At 36.7% G+C, this 22,834-nt stretch overlaps 1 long non-coding RNA gene and 1 pseudogene across 1 annotated transcript; one reads left to right on the top strand and one right to left on the bottom strand.

The window, feature by feature from the left end:
* Positions 1-6,841: 6,841 nt before the first annotated feature.
* LOC113106767 (uncharacterized) lies at positions 6,842-8,745 on the top strand. The gene is made up of 3 exons (XR_003292571.1): positions 6,842-7,157; positions 7,789-8,028; positions 8,451-8,745. It is a non-coding gene; the product is annotated as an uncharacterized LOC113106767 (long non-coding RNA).
* Positions 8,746-16,070: 7,325 nt separating this feature from the next.
* LOC113106766 (transcriptional repressor scratch 1-like) lies at positions 16,071-19,545 on the bottom strand (annotated as a pseudogene).
* Positions 19,546-22,834: the final 3,289 nt, after the last annotated feature.

Here is a 22,834-nt window from a genome sequence, read left to right as displayed (position 1 = left end):
GTGGTGTAATGGTGATTACCACAAAAATAATTTTGTTTTCTGTCATGAATATAAATAAATACATACATACATACATACAAATAAATGTGGCAATTTTTTTTTAGAATTTTAAAGCAGAAATTTGCTTAGAATTTTATAGAAGTACGTACATTAAAGAAATAGTTTACCCAAAAATGAAAATTTGTTGAAAATGTACTCACCCTTAGGCTCCAGTTCATCAGTTAAGGTCTTGTGAAATGAAAAACTATGTGTTTGTCATAACAAAACAATCATTAAGGCTTTGTATTTTTAAAACCACAAAAATTCTAGTCCATAATCCACAATAACATTTCCTCCAAAAGTCCATCCCCCATTGTCTTCTCACATTAAAATACACCGACATATTTGTTTATTTTGGGCTGTTTTTCATGAAAAAGGTGCTTGATCCATGTATACTTCTCTCTTGATTCAGATTAGATTACTTTTTTGTTTTTTTACTGGAGAGAATTATTATAGAGGACTCATCAGTAAACAGCTTTTCACTTCACAAGACGCTAACTGACGTATTTAAGTTGTTACTTGTTGTGGATTATTGTGATGTTTTTATCAGTTGTTTGAACTGTCATTCTTATGGCACCCATTCACTGAAGAGGATTCATTGGTGAGCAAGTGATGTAATGCAAAATTTCTTCAAATCTGTCCTGATTAAGAAACAATCTTGGGTGGCCTGAGGGTGAAAATAATCATTAATCTTGTAAAATGTGTTATAACATCTGTAAAAGTTGACCTATAGCTGTTCTCATCACTTTACAGTGGTTTAATAGTTGCATTGCAACAGAATTGTAGTACTGAATGTAACTCGACCCCCCAAAATAGTAAAATTAAAATCATGTACATGCATATTCTATGCTATTGAAAAAGAGCATTTTGATATATATAGATTGGCACTATATACTTATTGTAAGTGCCTTACTTTATGTATGTTTAAAGAAGAAATCGATCAAATCTATTTTTGTGGTAATCAGCAATATTCCACAAATGCTGTAAACTGAGCTAAAGCGTAATATTCCTTTAATACACTGCTGTCATAGAGAAATGCACATTTGGACTCATTCTAAGCCATAGAAATTATTCATTGCATGCGTATTAAGGATGTAGAGGGTGTATAAGGGTGAATAGACATCAGAATGAGTTTATCACTGTATATAAAGTGGTATTGTGGTGCAGTGCATTAGCTGTATGACCATAGGGTCAAAAATAACTCATATTGCGGCCACATGTTATGGAGGTGTGTGTGAGAAAGAGAGCAGGCAAACGTGTTTTCAGGACAGCTAATTCTTCACAGCATTTGCAAGGCTAATGTACATCCATCCAGAGGGGATGAGAAGTCCATTATTCATTTGCATGTAACTCCACAAATATGCTGAAATGGTTTGGTAAATTTCCCTGTGTGAGTGTGCAAGTATATGTCATTATTTTGTCATCATGTAACCCCCCTGCACTGCAGCGTCAGCAGGGGATTCATACAGCGCACAGAGCCACAGTGTGAAATCAGACGCTATTCAGGGAAATGTTGACTGACCCCTGCAGGTAAGGGTCAATGGTAGGATCCTGCCAAAAGCTGTACAGGAAAAGGAAGTCTATTCATGTCCTATTGCTCCATAACTCTTGGACTCTGACATACAAAACAAGACCATAGAGAAGGAGCACTAACACACACACACATAACGTACACTTCAAAACAGAGGACACAAGTCTACGTCAATGATCTGGTGTCTGATGATACAGTACTCAAACACATAAACAAGTCTGTGAAATCTGTTGAAAAAATAAATAAAATAAAAAGTAAAATTTCATTCCTAAATTGTGATTCAGTAATGGATGTTAAATGACTAAATTGGTATTGTAAAATTCTGACTCTTAATCATCATGTTCTCACCAATGCTTAGGTGAACAATTATTCTAGTTTCTAAATTGGTGTTGTTGGACTTCATGTAAATGATTCATCCAAGCATGCATTTCATTTTTCACCTTGTCATTTTTCATCAGAATCTCATAACTCAATCTTGTGATGAAACAAAAGACTGCCCTAAAATCAACAGCAAGTTAGATAAATATTATAAAAGTTGGTTTGTGAATGATATCATCAGCAAACGTATATAAATGGTAAGTTGTGCATAAATATAGTCATTTATATTTTCAACAAGAGGAAGGAAGATCTGCATCGAGGTGAAATCCTGTGTCTTGTGTCCTCATGACTCTCAGACAGACTGGGCTTGTCTAAGAGAGATGATTTTTCATGCCTGTCAGAAGCAGAGTGGTAGAATTACACCAGTACAATGACAGGTGCTTGTGAGGCTGAAATATTCATGAGAACTTCAAACAACATACTTGTGTGTTAATGTTGCCTCAAGTACCTGGATCCGTTTCTTCTCCCACCATCTGTCATTCTTTGTCTCTGTCCTCCTAGTTCGGAAGAAGAACTTTTGGGATGTAGGAGACAATCTTACAGCTTCCTTTATTTCCCCAAAATGCAGCAGGTGCAGCCCACACTTCCCGAATTGGTTGTGTGTCTGTCTCTTTCTTTGTGTCTCCTTAATCAAGGGTTTTGCGTGTCAGGAGACTTCTAAGGATACATTTTTTTCCAGAGCGTATGGAAGCCACAGGAAGTCTTCTCACACGCGACCATTCTTTTGCCAGAAATTTACAGTTGGGCAGGTTTGTTCCGCCGAGGCCCTGGGCCCCCTCTTCACTTCCTGAGGAGCCCCAAAGGGAGGCCAAGATCAGGGCCAGCACCCCAGGGACTCGTATATCACCAATGGAGAAACTCTGTTATCTTCCAGCAGAGATCTACAAGGTAGTAATCGCCAATCACAGGCCTGTACCTTCCTCCATGATCAAAGGACGCGGCTGTAAAGACATGATTCCTGCAATCAGCAGCTGCTGGTGTCCAGCTTAACTCTGTTGCTATAAAGATCACATCTCTTAAAGGGACAGTTCCCCGAAAAAATTAATCTTGTGTCATTGCAAACCTGTATGACTTTCTTTCTTTTGTGGTGTACAAAATATATCTTGAAGAACATTTTAACTCTTACATACAACACAATACAACAAGCTTTTGTTAAAAAATAATAATAATAATAATTATAATTCTGAGAGTGCATAGGTCACTTAAAAATTTTGGAGCTGCCGACAATTGCATAGGATTTTATTTGTCTAATCAAGTCATACCATACAAAATGTTGCAAAGTTTACAGATCCAAGAGATTTGTCATAATTTGTATTGTTTTATTATTGACTGAGGCACCTGTGAATCTGGGTTTTCAAAAGCATCCGTCATCGTTGTTGTAAAGTCTGAGAGGCCTTTTGCTATGGATATTAGGCCAAGGTCAAAAGTCAAAGGGAAGTGAAATGCCGTTACAAGGAAGAAATCCGAGGTGCCCTTCTCTGATCTCCTCTAGACAACAGCTGAGAACAGAAATGACTGTGAGAGCAGTTTTCATGTCAGATAATTCAGCGGTTCCACTATATTTCCTCTACATCAGTCTGACTGTGAGCCTCAATCCATCTATATATAGAATATGGCTGTATTCATCCTTTTCCTTCACTTCAGCCTGCAGATGAGAAAAACGCTGGCCAGTTCTCATGACACATGACCCCCAACATGTCCTGCCATTATGGATGAGCTTCAGAAAATGTCCTACAATTCTCATGCCCCTCCACTGGCACATGAAAATATGAATTCATAAAAAATGCAGTGAATTTAGCATATCTACAAATACACAAAGCACATTGTATGCAGTAATTCCTAAAATGTAATGATTAAGATGTTCAGCTTGTAATATTCATAGCAGATCTGGACACAATACAGGAGTAAACTCTTTATGAATTTGGTTGTGTTAGTCCACCCGAGAGACGCGATCTCAATGCTGTGGTTAAGAGCACAGAGCATAACCAAGTCCAGTGGTCACCAGACCAGCACACGCCTGTGGTCATCTTATTTTCTGTCCTCATCTATTTTGACCATTACACCATTTTTTTTTTTTACAAAGCAAATGTATTTATAAATTATTAACAATATGAATCCTTTTAACTTTCTAGCAAAATCACAGAATATTTTAGGCATTTCAGGTTAGCATACTAATAGCACTGGACAAAATTTCAGACTCTACTGAAAACTTTTTCACACTGAACAGGAGTAAAAAATAAAAAAAATAAAAGTAACATTACTAGCCTATAAATCATCTAAAAATAATAGCAGTAAATAATAATATTAATAAAACACTTACTACAAAGGACTAAATATTTTATTGAATACTTCATATTAGCCAATAACAGAGCAAATGTGTTGTTAAATTAATTAAATATCTATTTATAATCTCTAAAAATTTATATTTTAGATCAGACTGGAGGGTTTCACTGACAAACAAAGTCCGGGAAGCCCTGCTTTAATCAATCAGTGTTGTAATGCTGCCATCTAGTGGTCAGACTAAGAATTGCCAGATGAAGAGAGATCTGTTTAGTCATCGTGACTTGAAACATAGAGCGACCAAGCAAAACAAATTATGTTGATCAAAAGGAATAAAAATATGTCTGGTAACAGTTGCAACAAAGCTTTGATTCATACAGATACAACCAGAGAAGAGGAACTGACAAGAAAATTATTAAGAAACTTGTGTGAATATTTTCTTAACCAGGAACATCAAAGTGCCTTTTCAAAATATAAAGTACATTCTTTATCAGTGTCATAAGAAACACAGCCATACGGAATAAATGTGCCTGAATATCATCTAGATGGCAGCACGGATTTACCGCCTCGGTGCGTCTCTATGTGTGTTGGATCCACTGATCTATAATCAGTGGATCACAGTAGTTTCGGCGTAGATGCTCCCAGGTAAGTGCGTAAGTCTGAAATATTAGATTTGATGATCTTGGCTGGTATGGATTTCATTTTTAACCTATGATAGGCAGCAAATCGATGACATCCTCCAAAAGAATAATAATAATTGCCTCCCTTTTCTCCTGTGATCCAAAGCACGTCTATGGGAGGCACAACTGAAATACCTGCGTCCTCCTGGAAAAACAACACAGTTAAAAAACGACCTGCAGTGAGCTCAGATATAATACCAAACTGAATAAGTAGCCTACATATAACGTCAAATGTAGTCAGCAGTCTGAATGAACTGTTACCTGTATGCTGGTCATGAGGCTTTGGACTTTCTGTTCGTCTAGAACAGGCGGAATGGGTCGTATAATCACATCCATTGGGATGTTATGTACGTCCTGGATGTTGTCTGAATGGATGGAGCGGTTTTCTCTGCTTAAACTTCCCATGTTTCGCGTGTAAACCCAGAGTGGATTCACTTTTGTGGTGCCGACGTGCCTTGTGAAAACACTCAGAGCTTGAAACATCACTAGTAAGTTAGTAGTTTAGTTTCACAAGACACAACAGGGAAGTACGTGTCTGCGCATGCGCGAGTAATCCTGCCTTATTTCCTCTTCTTCTTGGCTTTTTACGGCGGCTGGCAAGCCAGCGTAGGTGCATTACCTTCTGCTCCGGAATGTGCAACAGAGAGTTACATTCTACTTATTAATCCAGTCCTTTTAATGGAATTATAGAAAGCTTTGCAGTTTATTTCAGATTTAAAATGTACCACCTGAACTCCATTCTTCTTGATTTCAATCATATAACTTCTTTCTTACTTATATTTCTCACATTCAAGAATTGCATGGGTTACTGTTTCTTATACACTGTTCATGTACAGGTGCTGGTCATATAATTGGATTGTCATCAAAAGGTGATTTATTTCACTGATTCCATTCAAAAAGTGAAACTTGTATATTATATTCATTCATTGCACAGACTGAAATATTTCAAATGTTTATTTATTTTAAATTTTGATGATTATAACTGACAACTAGGAAAATCACAAATTCAGGATCTCAAAAAAAAAAATAGAATATTACTTAAGATCAATACAAATAGAAATCTTGTGGCAAACTGAAAAGCATGAGCATCTACTGCACTCAATATTTGGTTGGGACTCCTTTTTTTACAGCAACGCGGCGTGGCATGGAGTTGATCAGTCTGTAGCACTGCTCAGGTGTTATGAGAGCCCAGGTTGCTCTGATAGTGGCCTTCAGCTCTTCTGCATTGTTGGGTCTGGCATATCGCATCTTCCTCTTCACAATACCCCATAGATTTTCTATGGGGTTAAGGTTAGGCGAGTTTGCTGGCCAATTAAGAACAGGGATGGTCCTTAAACCAGGTACTGGTAGCTTTGGCACTGTGTGCAGGTGCCAAGTCCTGTTGGAAATTGAAATTTGCATCTCCATAAAGTTGGTCAGCAGCAGGAAGCATGAAGTGCTCTAAAACTTCCTGGTATATGGCTGTGTTGACCTTGGACCTCAGAAAACACAGTGGACCAACACCAGCAGATGACATGGCACCCCAAACCATCACTGACTGTGGAGACTTTACACTGGACCTCAAGCAACGTGGATTGTGTGCCTCTCCTCTCTGTCTTACTCATAAAGGCAGTCACTTGTCGCCACCTGCTGACGTAACGATGTAATTAACGCATTGTTTGTTGAAGATGTTTCTGGTGTATGGTTACGATGTGAGTGACTCAAACCACTCATAAACTCATAAAACTCAAGTTTTTTTTTTTTTTTTTTTTTTTAGTTTTTTTTTTATCCTCTAAGAATACATGCTTTGGTACTTCTCTCTTAATGTGCCCAAATATTACACAAAAACTTTTTTAATACAGTTGTTTCGTTTTCAAAGAAGATTTTGTGAAATATTTTGAGACACCAAGAGAGTATCTGTATTCTTAGAAGATTTTGATTTTGTAATGTTTATAAGCCTCCTACTCCCTACTTTATTTCATTTTATCTAATTTTATTTTATCTTTATATTTATCACGTGGTACCATGGTGTGATATGAAAAAATATGAAAATCTCTGTTATGAATGCCTCTGTGTTCTTGCTCCAAACATTTGAATTTAAAAGAAAGAAAGAAAGAAAGAAAGAAAGAAAGAAAAACGGTCAAAATAAACACTGATTCAATTCTGAATTGATTCGAAACGGTCAACGGTTGGCTAGCTGTTCTTCGCTTGGATTATTTTCGCTGGTGCAGTTAAAATGAGTAAAGTACTGGCGATATTGTGTCTAAAATGTAAGTTGCTTAATATTAACGCATTGTTTGTTGAAGATTTTTTTAGTAACCTCAGCACTCTTGCTATAGCTAGTGTAGATAACTTTACAGGTAAAAATAAATGTTAGCAAATGAGCTCTCTGTCAGACTCAAACACCCCTTTTCCTCTTTAGACAGGGACTTGTTTTTAGTTTTTTTTTAGACAAAATGTCAATTGCTGTAAGTTATAAACTGCGTAACGTCAATGCATTGATTATAACTGGATATTCGTATTTGGTAGCCTACATATTACGAGATTTATCTCCTTTTTAGCTACATGTAAAGATAACTTAAGTAAATGTGAGATACTTTATAAAAAAAATTCTCGTACATGTATGATGTCTGAATCCTTGTTCTACTATTTCTGGCCAAAAAAGTCTTCCCAGAAATTTCCCAGAATCAATCATTTGTTTAAATCTGGCCTGACAACATAACCACTGCCAGGAGCCAAGAAAATCTACAACAAATTTATCGCTGAATTACACTGGACATTTTTCTTTTTTTCTTCTTCTTTTTGGGAGCTCAACTCACTCTGTCTCTCACCGTGGATCATTAATGGGAAAGAAAATGAACATTTGGATCTCTAAATGCTGTGAACTGATTCTTCTGACAGGAGCAGAAGGGACGTTTGGACCTGCTGCCAGCAGACTGTAACAGACAGATGGGTTTTCACACAAACAACAGAAAACATCAAGAGCAGTCAGCCTGGCACACACTGAAGAAGAATCAGCAAAGGGGAGAAAGTCTGGATAATGAGGCACTGCTAGCAGGAGATGATAATTCACTTTGTTCTGTGAGAAGACAAACTGTCCACTCCTTTTAGAGTTCAACCCCGTAGCTGCAAAGCCATATGGTGGGTTCGCTAACAATTTAGTGAATTGTACTATGAGCACCATCAGATTTTGTATAGTGGTTTAAAGGAAATGACAATTAAATTATAAAAAGACTTAAAATTACACCGAAACAGAAGTAGCAACATTATTGAAAAAAAGAAAAGAAAAAAGTCAGATTTGAATGTGGGCTTGCAGAGTTTAAGTGGACTAAATAATCAAGTTATGACATTTTTATGACTACAAATTATGAGCTCAGTAAATGGAACATAGATTAATGAATTGATCACAATAGGATCAATAATATGCCTTTGGAAAATAGATTAATGCCAAATTTACCTATTTTTTCAAGTCTTTTAATGGAATTATAGAAAGCTTTGTAAAATAAATTTGCAAATAAAACTCATTGTCTGTCCGTCACTAATACTGTTGCTCCTGATTGTAGGATATTTGGTATACAAACTGTGATCTGATTGCAGTGAAGCATAATAACCAGCAGATGACAGGCAAACATCAGAATCCTTTTTGACACCGAGGCATTAGAACAATGAAGCTTTGGAAGCAAAGGACAATACCAAGTAAGCACTGACATCCAAATATGCAGCACAAATGTCATTATCAGTCCTCAACGAAAAATATGTGGTGATACCATGGTACAGTGATGGCATCAGATGCTGTGATACTATCAGAGGCATACACACACAGAAAATGATGCAGCATATGTGATGCAACTGTCAAAAAAGATAACAAATAGGAACACAACTAATATATATATATATAATATATATATATATATATATATGATATAGTTTCTGTTCTCCACTATATGATGACTTCTGCTTCTGAGACCCCCAGAAATGTGAAAATGGTACAAAAAAATATTATTTTTGGCAACAGACTGGTGTAGTTACAGTACCTCACCACCAGATCCAGCCAAACTCCTTGATGGAGCACTTTACTAATAAGAATAATGAGAAGCTTCTAAAATGTGAAGTGTTGGGAGGCGTCTGGGAGCAGGATTGAGAACCACTGAGCAGTTTCATTGTGTTGGTCAATATCCAGATGTACAAGTGAGGGAGAGTCAGGAGAAGATTTGGTGCTCTTATCTCTTAAAGGGTAATCAGTAACTACTGTAGCCTACTAAATACATCCATGGCCAGAGCATATGCACACGCATATTTGAATATACTAGTGACACCACGCGGATTTCATCATGTGAAGGCACTCAACAACTGGAATTCTCTTTTTACATTGTTCTCGTTTCTTGTATTAGGAACAGTGATAGCAAATAAAACCTCAGCGTCATGTGGCAGTAAAGGGTAAAGCTCAGTAGGACAGCGTTTTATCAGAGCTCTTCACAGAGAGTTGAGTGGTTTAGGGTTGCATGTTCAATATTGCAGATGATGGTGTTTAATAATTTATTTTATGAAATCTAATGGCAGCATCACCACAATAAGACTTCAGTTACACTAACCTCTTTATTCAGAGTGATACTCACTACTAAACCTGGACCAATGTTTTATTCCTTCATAAGGAAAATATGTGCATAACGGTCTCTAGCTATGTTTGTTTAATATAGCAAAATGTATGAGACGTAATGAAATAATTACATAACATTAAAATTTAAATATCAATTTAATTCTACTAAATGGAATCACTCACAAAAATAGAGTCTAGTACCCACAAAAAACAAAATTATTTTACTTGTAAGTTTATATTATTAAGGGGACTTCTTAGGGCAGAAAGGAAGGATCTAATCTAATAAAAGGTTCACTCAAAATGAATTACATTTTTATAAAATCAGTTTTATAAAAAAATAAATAAATAAATAAATAAATAAAATATGGCTTTGGTATGCTGATAAAATGTAATTATACAACCGTAATCAGTACTGGTTTAAGCAGCGGCTCAGGGTTTGAATTTATGAGTTGATGTTAAGGTAAATGTTTACTAAATGTGTTAATGGATGGATCATTTTGTACTAACTAAGTGTAACAGTTTGTAACCAAAATAATCCTAATCAATGTTTATGGAATTTATGACTCTGCCGAACAAGAACCGAACATATCCTATATTTAAATTTTTAGAAGCACCAGTTAATAAATATAGCAATGTCATCCATTAAATCAATTAGTCAGGCAGAAACCAAAGCTGTACTAAAACACTGTAGGACAGTAAAGGACATCATGGTCAACTCGAGTTTCCGGTTTCTTGGACATCAGTCGTCCTCTGTCCTGATGACAGTCTCTCTCCCCCTCAGCATCAGTAATCGCTCTCATTCAACTCGTGAGTGCTGCATCTTGGTAAGGCCAGAGTGTAACATAAAATCAATGTTTCATTAACATTTAATGACTTGGACTGCCTTAACAGCACCAGGACCGATGCATGTGCGCCAGGTTTCACAGTGACTTTAGCTGCTGACTTGATTACAGTTTGAATGTTCTTCCGATGATAGTTGCAGCACTGATCCTTGTAGAAAAAGCTGATCCCAGTTCAACAGCGCTATTGCTGAGATGTGTTGGCATTGTCAGGGAGGAACACAGGACCGAGTCGCTTATTCATTCTGATTTGTGACTCTGTAGTCTTGTGTTTGTGATCAGAATTTAACAGTATCTGTCTAACAGTAAGAGGAACAGACTACAGCACCATTCTGCTAATGCAGGGGTTTTAAGCTGGGGTCAGGGTCTTGTGAGTAGGATCTAAAGCTCTAAAAGCATCTAAAAGCACTTTCAGTGTACGTTTCATACGTTTCATTTGAGAGAAGGTAAACATCTAGCCAAATAAAAAAGAGGCAACAGACTGCTTGTGCTATTGATTTTATTGTGTTCATAAACATCACTATTGGCCTTTACCCTTACATAACAGGCAAAATGTAATATCAGAACTGGAAAATCTGTACGTTTTACACAGGGAGGCAGGAAGATAGAGAGAGAAGGCAAGGGAAAAGAAGAGAGACAATCTGAAATCTCTCAAGGACCATATGGAGGGCTGTGAGTTGCCTACCATATGCTGAAGGCGCCTTAACAGCACCAGGACCGATGCATGTGCGCAGGTTTCACAGTGACTTTAGCTGCTGACTTGATTACAGTTTGAATGTTCTTCCGATGATAGTTGCAGCACTGATGCTTGTCGAAAAAGCTGATCCCAGTTCAACAGCGCTATTGCTGAGATGTGTTGGCATTGTCAGGGAGGAACTCAGGACCGAGTCGCTTATTCATTCTGATTTGTGACTCTGTAGTCTTGTGTTTGTGATCAGAATTTAAAAGGTTTCTGTCTAACAGTAAGAGGAACAGACTACAAGCACCATTCTGCTAATGCAGGGGTTTTAAGCTGGGGTCAGGGGTCTGTGAGTAGGATCTAAAAGCTCTAAAAGCATTTAAAAGCATCTAAAAGCACTTTCAGTGTACGTTTCATACGTTTCATTTGAGAGAAGGTAAATCTAGCCAAATAAAAAAAAGAGGCAACAGACTGCTTGTGCTATTGATTTTATTGTTCATAAACATCACTATTGGCTTTACCCTTCATAACAGGCAAAATGTAATATCAGAACTTGGAAAAATCTGTACGGTTTTACACAGGGAGGAAGAGATAGAGAGAGAGAAGGCAAGGGAAAAGAAGAGAGACAATCTGAAATCTCTCAAGGACCATATGGAGGGCTGTGAGTTGCCTACCATATGCTGAAGGCTTTTGTCATGGAAATAACTCTTTATTTTTTTGGCACTTCATATTATTGTTCAGCCAGGCTGGGCACTTCCACAAAAGAAAAAAAAAAAACAGGAGAGAAAAAAAGTGACCAAGACAAGAAATATTTGTAGATTCCTGGTGAACAGAAAGAGATATGGTTAGCATTGTTAATATTGCTGGTAGCTACAGCAAGTAATGAAGTCCCTGATCCTCCTGTTCAGCCTGTCCGGGGTTAAACGGCTCAGAAAAGGTAAAAGCAAAGGGATCTGCTCGCATGCGGTGTCTCATTATTGCTGAGATCTATATACATACATATTTACACTGTGCTTCAGGAAAAACAGGGCAAAAAGCATTCACTTTCTCATTCTCTTCAGTTATCTCACATATCTGCAATATTTGTGGAAAAATGATTTTCTTAAAACAAAGAGATGGTGGTAGTCCTTTGGAATAGTATTTAAAAGAGCTCATCTACATTACATCAAGCTTTGCATAATTAGAATTGACTCTGAATTCAAGCCTTATTACAGAATGGATATTCATTACTAGTCTGGTGATTCTTCATAGCTGTGGGTGTGTCAGAAATATGAGAGGAATGATTTAGGGAAAAAAGCAGGGTGAATGTCCATTAAGGTCAGAAATATATAGGATTTGTAGCAAGATACCATAAAATGTGCTCGTAGATATTTAAAATAAGAGTGACACATTTGCACAGTGATCGTGTTAGATAAACCATTTGTTAAAGTTTTTTTCAAATACGCTACCATTGAAAAGTACGATTTCTCTTAGTCTCATTATTTGAACAATAAGACTGTAAATTTTTTATTGTGAAATATTTTTACAATTTAAAAGAACTAGCCTATTTTCAATTTAATATAGGCCTATTTTCAAATGTCATTTATGATGGCAAAGCTGAATTTTCAGCAGCCTTATTCCAGTCTTCAGTTTTCACTTATTATCAGTGTTGAAAACAGTTAATATTGCTGCTTAATATTCTTGTTGAAGCCATGATATATATTTTTTCAGTATTCTTTGAAGAATATAATGATTGTTTATTGAAATAGAAATCTTTTGTAAAATTATGAATGTCTTAAGTGTTATCTTTGATCAGTTTAAACCCCACACCTTTGAATGGTAGTGTGTATGTATGTGTGTGTGTGTGTGTGTGTGTGTATATATATATATATATATATATATATATATATATATATATATATATATATATATATATATATATATAATATTCTACTTTATTGGTCTGTCTAGTTTAGAATAAGGTACTATGAAATAAGATGTCATGTTATCTTATGTATTTATAAAATATTTGTAATGTTTATGTATTAACATTTTAAATAGTGATCACCATTTTAATCATTCTACCAGTGATCAAGTATACACCTGAAAATTTCAGTTTCAGCAGGTGCATTTTTTAATAGTTGTTATTATGTTTCTGACACTGATGTCCATCAGCAATGAGTGTGAAAACCAAGAACCTTGCTTGCTAGGACATTTAGAGACACAGCGTGCCAATGTATTAGGTCAGGAATGGGTGGAAAAGAGGCAAAGAAGAGAAGAAAAGTGGGAGGAGAAACTCATTATCCATTCCCCACAGGTTTTGGCCCATTACTGAGATTGTGGCATACTTTTTTTTACAATATGCAAAATGCTGACAGAGCCTTTGCTGCTGGTGCTGCTCGACCTTCCTCACAAGGTTAAACTCAGACTCAGTTATGCTCTCAGACTACTGTCTGTCCAGCAACACCTGTTTACCCTTTAGTGGAGTGGACACAGCTTCTTTTTACTCTGACATGAGCTGCATCATATATGCTGATGCATATTGTCCTATGCGAGGTTTCTCACGATGGTGCTAAATTTAATTTTATTATAAAATAAGCAGTTTTTTTTTCCGCTTTTTCTGCTTCACAGGAGAGACAGCAAGGAGACAGCTGATTTACACTGTCGCATTCTGATTGCACATCTCATCCTTTCATCTCCAAACATCTTTCAGATCTTTATTATGCAGGCAGCGGCACATTGGCGCCATATGCTCAGCTATTTCCATCAATGCTGCCATTAAGCCTCTATTTTGTTTCATCTCTGTCCTGAACCCAGCACTCTTTTCTCCCAAACAATGAATAATCCATCCTGATTGGCCATTCTGGGGGGTCATTATTTCTGGGTCTAGGATTTGGGACTTCTATTTTACATGTCACTGAAATTCTAATAAAAGCTTATTATAGCTTATGATGGGATTTATTTGGACAGCTAAAGCCAAATACATGAAATATGTCATGCTGTGGGTTAGTCTTTTTATAATTGCATTCAAAACTATTGCTGAGACATAAGACAGTTATATTAAGTCTGTGATAATAGTAAAAAGTCTGTTAGAAAAAGGCTTATTGCTGCTGATTTTCTTATTAAAATGTATTTTTAAATGTTTTACATTTGTAAGTACAAAAAGAACAGTAATTGTATTATCTGTCGAGTTCGATTCATTTATTAATTAGTGCTGTCAAACGATTAATCACGATTAATCGCATCCAGAATAAAAAGAAATTGTTTATGTAATATATGTGTGTGTACTGTGTATATTTATTATGCATATATAAATACAAACATATGCAGTATATATTTTGAAATATTTAACACTTATATATTTATATTATTCAATTTTATGTTAAATATAAATATATATTGACATATTTAACATATTTTGACATATTAAATATATATGACATATTAAATGCATGTGTTTGTATTTATAAACAAATACACACAGTACACACACATATATTACATAAACAAAAAATAATTTTGGATGCGATTAATCACGATTCATCATTTGACAGCACTAATATTAATGTATGTTTTGTTGGTTTTAGCATATAAAAGATTTCTCGATAACTAAATTGTTTAGCATTTGGCAATGAGATGAACTGTGATGTCACAAATGTGGGTGGAGTCACACATCACATCATACTGTATGTAGACATTCTGGATGGTCTTAGCAAGAAATGGAGTTCTAGAAACGACGAAATGGAGAGAATGACCTTTGAGATATTAAGGAGTTTTTTGTTTATTGCCCTACATTGACTGCTAACAGGACAGCTTTGATTATACAAGTTGCTGTTCCTAAGAAAAATTATTGCCCATTAAACAAAGCATCACACCTGAATTCATCTGCTTTCAAACACTGCATACCATCCTCTAAAAAAACAAAAAAAGAATAAAATCCCTCTACAGCTGAATCATGCATATAAAGATTTTCATTAAGAGCAGCATCTTAAAAGGTCAACGGCAGTTCAGTATCCAATAACACAGAGAATAATCAACCAAATAAATAAATAAATAAGTAGATAGATAGGTGCATAAATAAATAAATACACATGAAATAAATAAAAAATGAAAAATAGTGCATTAATAAATACATAAATACTCAACAAACAATACTGGAATGGTAGAAATGAGGTTTGTGTGATGGTGCTTTAAGAGCGTGGACAGAGCAGAGGTTAGAGGTCATACCTGCCTCTGGGTGAGGTATTCATGGAGCAGGAAGACAAGGGGCGGAGCTCCAGGCATCTGAAGCACACGCAGTCTGTTCTAGTGTGAGGAAGCTCAGCAGAGCGAGCAGAGATGTTGTTGAAAGTCCCTGTCGTCTGTATTTTGAATGTTTCGAATGTTTGGAGATCATTGAAATGTTTAGTTTTGAGTGCTGTTTCCTCCGTATGGTAAACACAGAGTGATGGTCGCTCTCCTCACATAGTTACTGGATATGATTGGCAGAATAAATAAATAAACAAATAAATAATGGAACCTAGAAACTGCAGGAACACTGAATATAAAAATAACAATTATAAACAAAATACCAAAAGTGTAACAAAAGTTTTTGTACCTTTTCAGAGGTCTACAATCTTTTTTCTTTTTTTTTTTTGCAAATGCTGTCGTTATTCACATTTTCATAAAAAGTTCGTGTTGGCAGTTGCAAAAGAATTCAAAATAAAAGAGCAGCATAAAAATACAAATTGATATTTCATTTCTCAAAAAGCACAAACCTGTTGCTGTCCTTTTTTTTATGTCTTTTTATGATTTACTATAAAACATCAGGAATCTAAATATATTAATATCATTATTAATAGTATTATGTTCATAAAAATTGCATGCCAGGCCTCATAATTGTACGCGTCTATATGAGAGGGTCTTTTTTTTACCAAAGAAAAAAATCCAGCATCTATTCATTATTGTCTTCTTCTTATTGGATTGGTTTGGTTTTTTTTCTTTGTGAAATATTGCTTCATAAAAAAGGGAGGCTGGGGTCTGTGAAGTTGAGTCTGAGTCTGTGGGGGGTTTTTTGAGAGGCGTTGACTCATCTTCATCTTTCTCTCTTTTGTTAAATCTCGGAGCCAGACTCGTCCTCGTCTCCGGAGCCTCTGAAGCAGGCGGACTCGTAGTGCTTGTTCAGGTAGGACTTCAGCGCGAAGGTCTTATTGCAGCGCTTGCAGCAGTATTTTGGTAGGTTGCGAATGCGAATGCGTCTGCATGTGCGCCCGTAGGTTGGACCGATCAGCGAAGGCTTTCCCACAGTGGGCACAGGCGAAGGGTTTTTTCTCCTGTATGTGATCTCATGTGCCCCTGAAGCAGCCAGGGCCGGCTGAAGGCTTTGCTGCACACATGACATTTGTGCTTGAGGTCATGAGTGAGGATGTGCATGGCCAGAGCCGGCATGGACACGTAAAGCTTGTTGCAGGTGGGACACTTGCGTGCCATCTTGCTGTCAAGGCTGCGGTGGGTCTGCTTGTGTCGGCTCAGGTTGGATGAAGTGGCGTAGGTCTTTCCGCACTCGTTGCAGCTGTGTCGGGGACCTCCGTTGTTCACCGCCGCCACTTCTTTCTCGTCATCGGCAACTTTACTTGCTTCCGCGACCTCTCCCTTCCTCCTTGAACGGCCGTCAGATATGAAGAATGCATCCATGGTGTAGCCCTCGCTGAGAGATTCGCTCTCACTACTGAAGTATTCGCGGGCCGTGAGGCCAGATTGGGGGCTGTCCGGGTGCTCCAGGTCCGGTTGGCAGTACTCCCCTCCTCCGCTGCTGACTGGGGAGTACAGTGGATCTGAGCTTAGCTTCATGTCGGCCTGCTTCTCCTCTGTGTATTCAGAAGAGCTGATATAATCCTGGATGTAGCCTGCAGCAGAGCAGAGAACATGAATAGGTTATTAACTCATTGACCTAGGGTGTAAAGCAATTTAAGACACAGATGAAGTACATTACAGACACAACGTGAAAGTCAAACACAACAAAGAAGTGCAATGAGATAGACTGTTAAAAATAAAGGTTCTTTAATGGCAACTGTTTCCATGAAGAACCTTTAACATCCATAGAACATTTCCATTCCAAGAAAGGAAGACAAACGGTTTCTTTTGATTATTAAAATGTTCTTCACACAAAGGAAAAAATGGTTCTCTTAAGCACCAGTCACTGAGAGGATCTTTCAGGAGCCCAAAATAAAGTGGCATTGCTGCGAATGTTTTCCCTTTTGGAACTTTATTATTAAGAGTGTAAATACCTGTTTCAGTGATATAGTTTATTTGGTGGGAACCAATTTTCTCTACAGGTTTTTTTTTATTTATTTACAAATAACATTTTTTTTTTTTAATTCATTTATCCATTAATTTCTTTTTATTAATTTGACATAAAATACTTATTATTTCAACATTGCGATTTTGTTTTCACTCAGACGCATTTTATTGCCATTGGAATTCCACCGACACAAAACACCTTCCAAGGTGCCATGTCTTCAACAAAATGTTTATAATTAAATCTGTGTGCTAAAGGGGAAACCGAAAAGCATTTAATGCAGTGCAGTACCTGTGTAAGCTAGTTATACAGTGAGACTAAAGACAGCAATGAGCAATAAGGACACAGCTGGCCATGAGAAAGATCAGCAATATCAGAGAGACTGAGAGGATGTTATTTGGGATATGTAACTACATTGTCCACACGTTGTCTTAGGGATTTTTCAAAATCATATTTTCTGTCAGAACATCTGACTATAGGTATTGTTACTGTGCTATTAGCAAAGAAAGAAAGATGCTTACACAGTTTAAATAAATAGCATAAATAATCTGAATATAACTATAATCTAGTAATACACTCAATAATATAAAATAAGTAATTCAGTAATGCAATATTCCTAATAAGATAACAGTATCATTATTTTATGATATACAGCACCAAATTGAAATAATAGATATGAACAGAATTAACTAGATAGAATTAAATAATATGAATATAATTATAATTCAACTGATAATATGATAAACTATTCATAATTGAGTAGTATTAATAGAATCAACAATACTTGTAGAAACCATGACATTTTGATGTGACATTTTTTAGGGTTATTATTATTGGCTTGACAGGAAGGTTGGATGTTGTTTGTCCTTTGGTTTGAAAGGGACCTTCAAGGATGATGCAAAAAATGTCTTTATGTATAATATTTATTTAGGAACTGTATTGCAAATATTATACAGAAACCATAAGGGGGAAAATTATTAATATGCCTAAAATAAAGAAATGAAGTGTGTTTCTGATACTTTTTTATTGGCCTATGGAAATACACATGCCAATCCAAATGTAAATAACAGCATATAATGTACATTTTTAATAGGAGCAGCACAGCTTTAAAGTTAATGTAATTTGCAATGGACCCCAAATCAGATTAAACGAGTGCTGAATGGGTTTTTTTTTTTTTTTTTTGTAACAGGTGGGAAGATATCCCTCATGTCTTATCTCATTTATCTGTGAAAAACACTAGGGCAGGACAGAGAGGCCACACATCTGCTGTTGAAATCTGTCTGTGAGGACACAGAACTCTCTGGGACTCCCTTTAGGTCTCTCTAGAATAACCAGTTTAGCTCAGCCTGTCCCATCATGTCCGCTCAGGGATGCTGGCTTTAGTCTGTGTGCATGATGCTATTTGCCCTATTGTGTGTGTGTGTGTGTGTGTGTGCGTGTGTGTGTGCGTGCTGCTGCTGCATCATGTGACAAAGTGAGCACTGCCTCCAGCTTCTCTTTCTTTTTCATCTCCCTCATTCCCTTCTAGCCGATACAGTACATTCCTCGGATGTCTCCAGTGGCGTCAATGATGCTGAAACCCTACCCTCCTCCTCCACCACTTAGATTCGTGTACCCCGGAAGCAGGAGAGTGAAAAAGAGAATAGTGAGATGAGCTGAACAAGGAGGATGGGGGAGGAGAGTGAGAAAAGAGAGAGGTGCTGCTGGGAGGGGGGAGGGTTTGGACCGAAACTCAAGGGCAGTATCAGCTAAGGACAAACACATCAGCCCCACAAAGCATGGTGTTAGCGTTAGCATTAGCTGTTACACACACAACAAACTGGTATCAAACCCGCTTCATATGGCTTCATTCGTATAAGCTGATTGCGCTGCATGACCTGATTTGTGTCGGCATGAGTCAAAAAAACAAAAAATAAACCAAGTCTGGGGGCACAATGAAGGACAGGGCTTGGGGTGAAAGGATGTAGGCTTTTACGGATTAGTTCGCGACAGAAAGGAAAGCTTTATGTAACATCTGTTGGACTCTACGCACAATGTTGGAAACACACTACAGATATTTTTTGTAAGCTAACCATTTGGGAACATCAAACACATGAAGTGAAGCTACTGTATCTGTATTTAAAAATATATTTAGGTATCACACTCACCATTTTCGCAAAGCCGGACGCCCAGGCTGGAGCGAGAGCGTGTGAAGGAATCATTGAGATGATGATGGTTAGACGCTGACACGGGAGACGAGGAGAAATCATCCAGTTTTGATTTTCTTCACCCAGAATGAGCGAGGCATGGTTCACACGGACGCGACGCACCAGAAATCCTTCACATCGCCGCAGACAGAAAAAAAACCTGGTGAAAAATCGTCCTGAATGAAATCCAGTGTATAAAAAAGAATCCACGTCCCAAAAAAAAAAAAAAACACGTGACTACATAAAGAAAAAATGAAGAGCACGCAGGAGAAGAGAGAGATGTCTGATGGTACAATACTGTGTGTGTGTGCCTTCTACTGTACACACACACAACACACGCTTACGCTGCTGAAAAAAAGAAAAAAATTCACTTGTTCAGCACTGGATAGCTCCTGGCCTGCAGTGGAGGCGGCAGAGAGGAGGAAGAGAGAGAGAAGAGAGAGAAGAGAGAGAAGAAGACAGAGAGAGGAGAGACTGAGAGACTAGCTGAGATCAGCAGTCAGGCAGGTTTTATTAGAGGCAGACGGTGGGAGTGAGATCAGGTGGTACATCGCAATGGAGCTGCTCAGCATTAATCCATCAAATATCCCTCGGGACACACATCACATTACTACTGAAGCGTCTGTGCGTTCACACATGCAGACAGACAGACCCCCCTCTGATACGCTCCCTCCCCTTACAAAGCGCCCCCATTCTGTTAGAGAGAGAGAGAAAGGGAGAACGAGAAGGAAAGGCCTGAAATGTCACAGTCTTAAAAGGAGTTGATACAACAACCAGCGTACATTCTGTTCGGTTCCGTTCCGCATCTTCTGTCCCGTCTGTCTCGCTGACAGTCACGTCAAACGCTGGCGAGCTGTACTCACTTCATTTTTCTTCTGTAAATCTGCAGTGTCAACTACCATTTGTTTGTGTTTATGTTTATATGCTTTTGGCAGAAAGCAGTGCATTTATGTGTTTTCTGGGTTTCGAACCCATGACCTTGCCATTACAAACACAATTATTATATATCTAACTCAATGCTAGCTTTTATTTACATATTTTTAGGTTTCATTTTAATTTGTTTTAGCCATTTTGTGTTTCTTCTATAGATTTAGTTCATTTTTGTTTCAATTTTAGTTTTAATAAATTTAAGTTTACAGTACTTTAGCATTTCAGTTATTTGTCAAAGCAACATTTCTCCTTTTTATTTAAGTTTTCCAAGTTTAAGTATTATTATATGAAAGTTGTTTTGTCTAAGCTTTATTTCAATGTAAAGTTTTAGTTATTAATAACAATAATGTTCTAACTTGGTGCAGATTCTTGGACAGTAGTAAATGATGATAGCTGTTATGTGGAGAAATGGTAGACTTTATGAATCAATGCAGTTTTGGAGCAGATCTCCAGCACAGTATGTTGTACACACACACACACACACACATATACATTATCGGTGTGCACAATGATGATAAGTGCAGGCCACAGTTACTGTGAATGGAGCTTCACAGGACAGGATGATGTCGGCATCTGCCTGCATGCTGCACTCTTTATGTTCTTCATGTCTTTGTGCTCACATGTAAAGCAAGTGGGAGTCTCTCACACCGGCCCCCCATTCACTTAATGAAGTGTCTGAATACACCACACGCCACTCTCACTCGTTCTCTCTCTCTCTCTCTCTCCTCTCTCTCTCTCTCTCTCTCTCTCCCTCTGTTGTCTAAAATAATTATTACGTACACACACATATTCAATATATTAAAGATAATTTTTATTATTTTTATTATATTATTTCAGATCGCAATAATATTAAACATTTATTTATAATATTTTGTATATCCACATGCATTGAAATATAAGTATTAAATACAATACAATAAACAATTATTTTAACTATTTTATAATAAAAGCAGGTTAATTTTTTTATGCTTGCAAGTATTATATTATTATAAAAATCCACTTTCTTCATAATTATATTTATAAAAGGTTACATTATATTCATATTGTTAAATCACATTAATATTAATGTTTATATATACATATATAAATTAGGCTTGTTTATTTTGCATATATTTATGTAGATCTGCATACTTTATATATGAAAATATATTGCAGATGTTACTTATATATATTATATATTTATATATTATATATTTATATTTATATATTACAAATATTAAATAATATAAAAATAAAGAACAGTATGTACTTACATATGCTTAATTCAGATTCTATATAATATTATAACTATTGATATAATATTGGCTAATATAAATATTATTAATGGTTTGCATATATAGAATGTTTATATGTAATTGCTAATTTATGTGTATATATTTACAAATATGTGATATTATTAATCTTACTTATTAAATTACTTATTTACATATTTATCTGCGTATACATTAGATATATTAAAATTTTTGCATTTGTTGCATTGATCTTAATAATCTGTCAAAATCACTGAAATTATCAACAAGTGAACCCACCCCCCAACCTCGTTCACACAAAGAGAAGAAATCCCAATCTTTCATTTGAGCATCTGGTCAGGGCCCCGGGACAGGCGGTTCCCTGCAAACCCCCACCCCAGCGCCTGCGGGCCAGAGGGCCAGATCAAGTCTGCCTGCTGTGTGATATGAAAGGCTTTGGGTTTCATCCAGTGATTATTTTTTGGGGGATTTACTCAGTATCTCCATCTATCTCATCCTCCTACTTTTTCCTCTCTCTCTCTCTCTCTCTCTTGCACCATCACTCTCTTTGTCTCACTCTATCCCTGTTTCTTCCTGCATCACTCTTTCTGGAATGCTTCCTGTTTCTCTGATCGCAGGTGTCTGATTCTCTTTGCCTCCGTTGTGGTTTCATTTATCCGGAAGGTTCTTCTTGCCCTGCTCCAAGGAGAAACACAAAACCCACTGTGGGAGATGCTCTCCTCCTCTTTCCTCTTTCTCATTACTCTCTCTCCCTCTCATGTTCATTCTTCATATCTTGCATTCTCTCACTGTATTGTGACATGTAATTCATAAAACAGCACGGTTCCTTTAAATGTTTCTCAGTAAAAAACAGATTTTTTTCTGCTCATAATAACATTTTCCCCTGTTGAGCAGTAAAAGATCAGGACTTTGTGAAAACTCTTTCTTTGATATTTCATCATCTTGAGCATAGAAAGTAAAGCGCAGGCTATGTTGACCCAAAACTGTCTGTTTTTGCTTCTGCTTTCTCTGCTTGTTCACCATGATGAACCATCATGAATGTTTCATTGCTTTTAGCATCTCATTATTGACCAAATAGAGACAGTTCACATTTTACTTATTCAGCCTTTATTTTTAATTTGACATGAATGAAAATGAATATATTCTGAAATACAGAAGTGTTGGAGGAGTGTGCATTATTGTAAATGAATGGGATAACAGAAATAATTGA

The sequence above is a fragment of the Carassius auratus genome, chromosome 8 (assembly GCF_003368295.1).
Source record: "Carassius auratus strain Wakin chromosome 8, ASM336829v1, whole genome shotgun sequence".
Lineage (NCBI taxonomy): Eukaryota > Metazoa > Chordata > Actinopteri > Cypriniformes > Cyprinidae > Carassius > Carassius auratus.
This window is presented reverse-complemented; position numbering and strand designations above follow the sequence as displayed.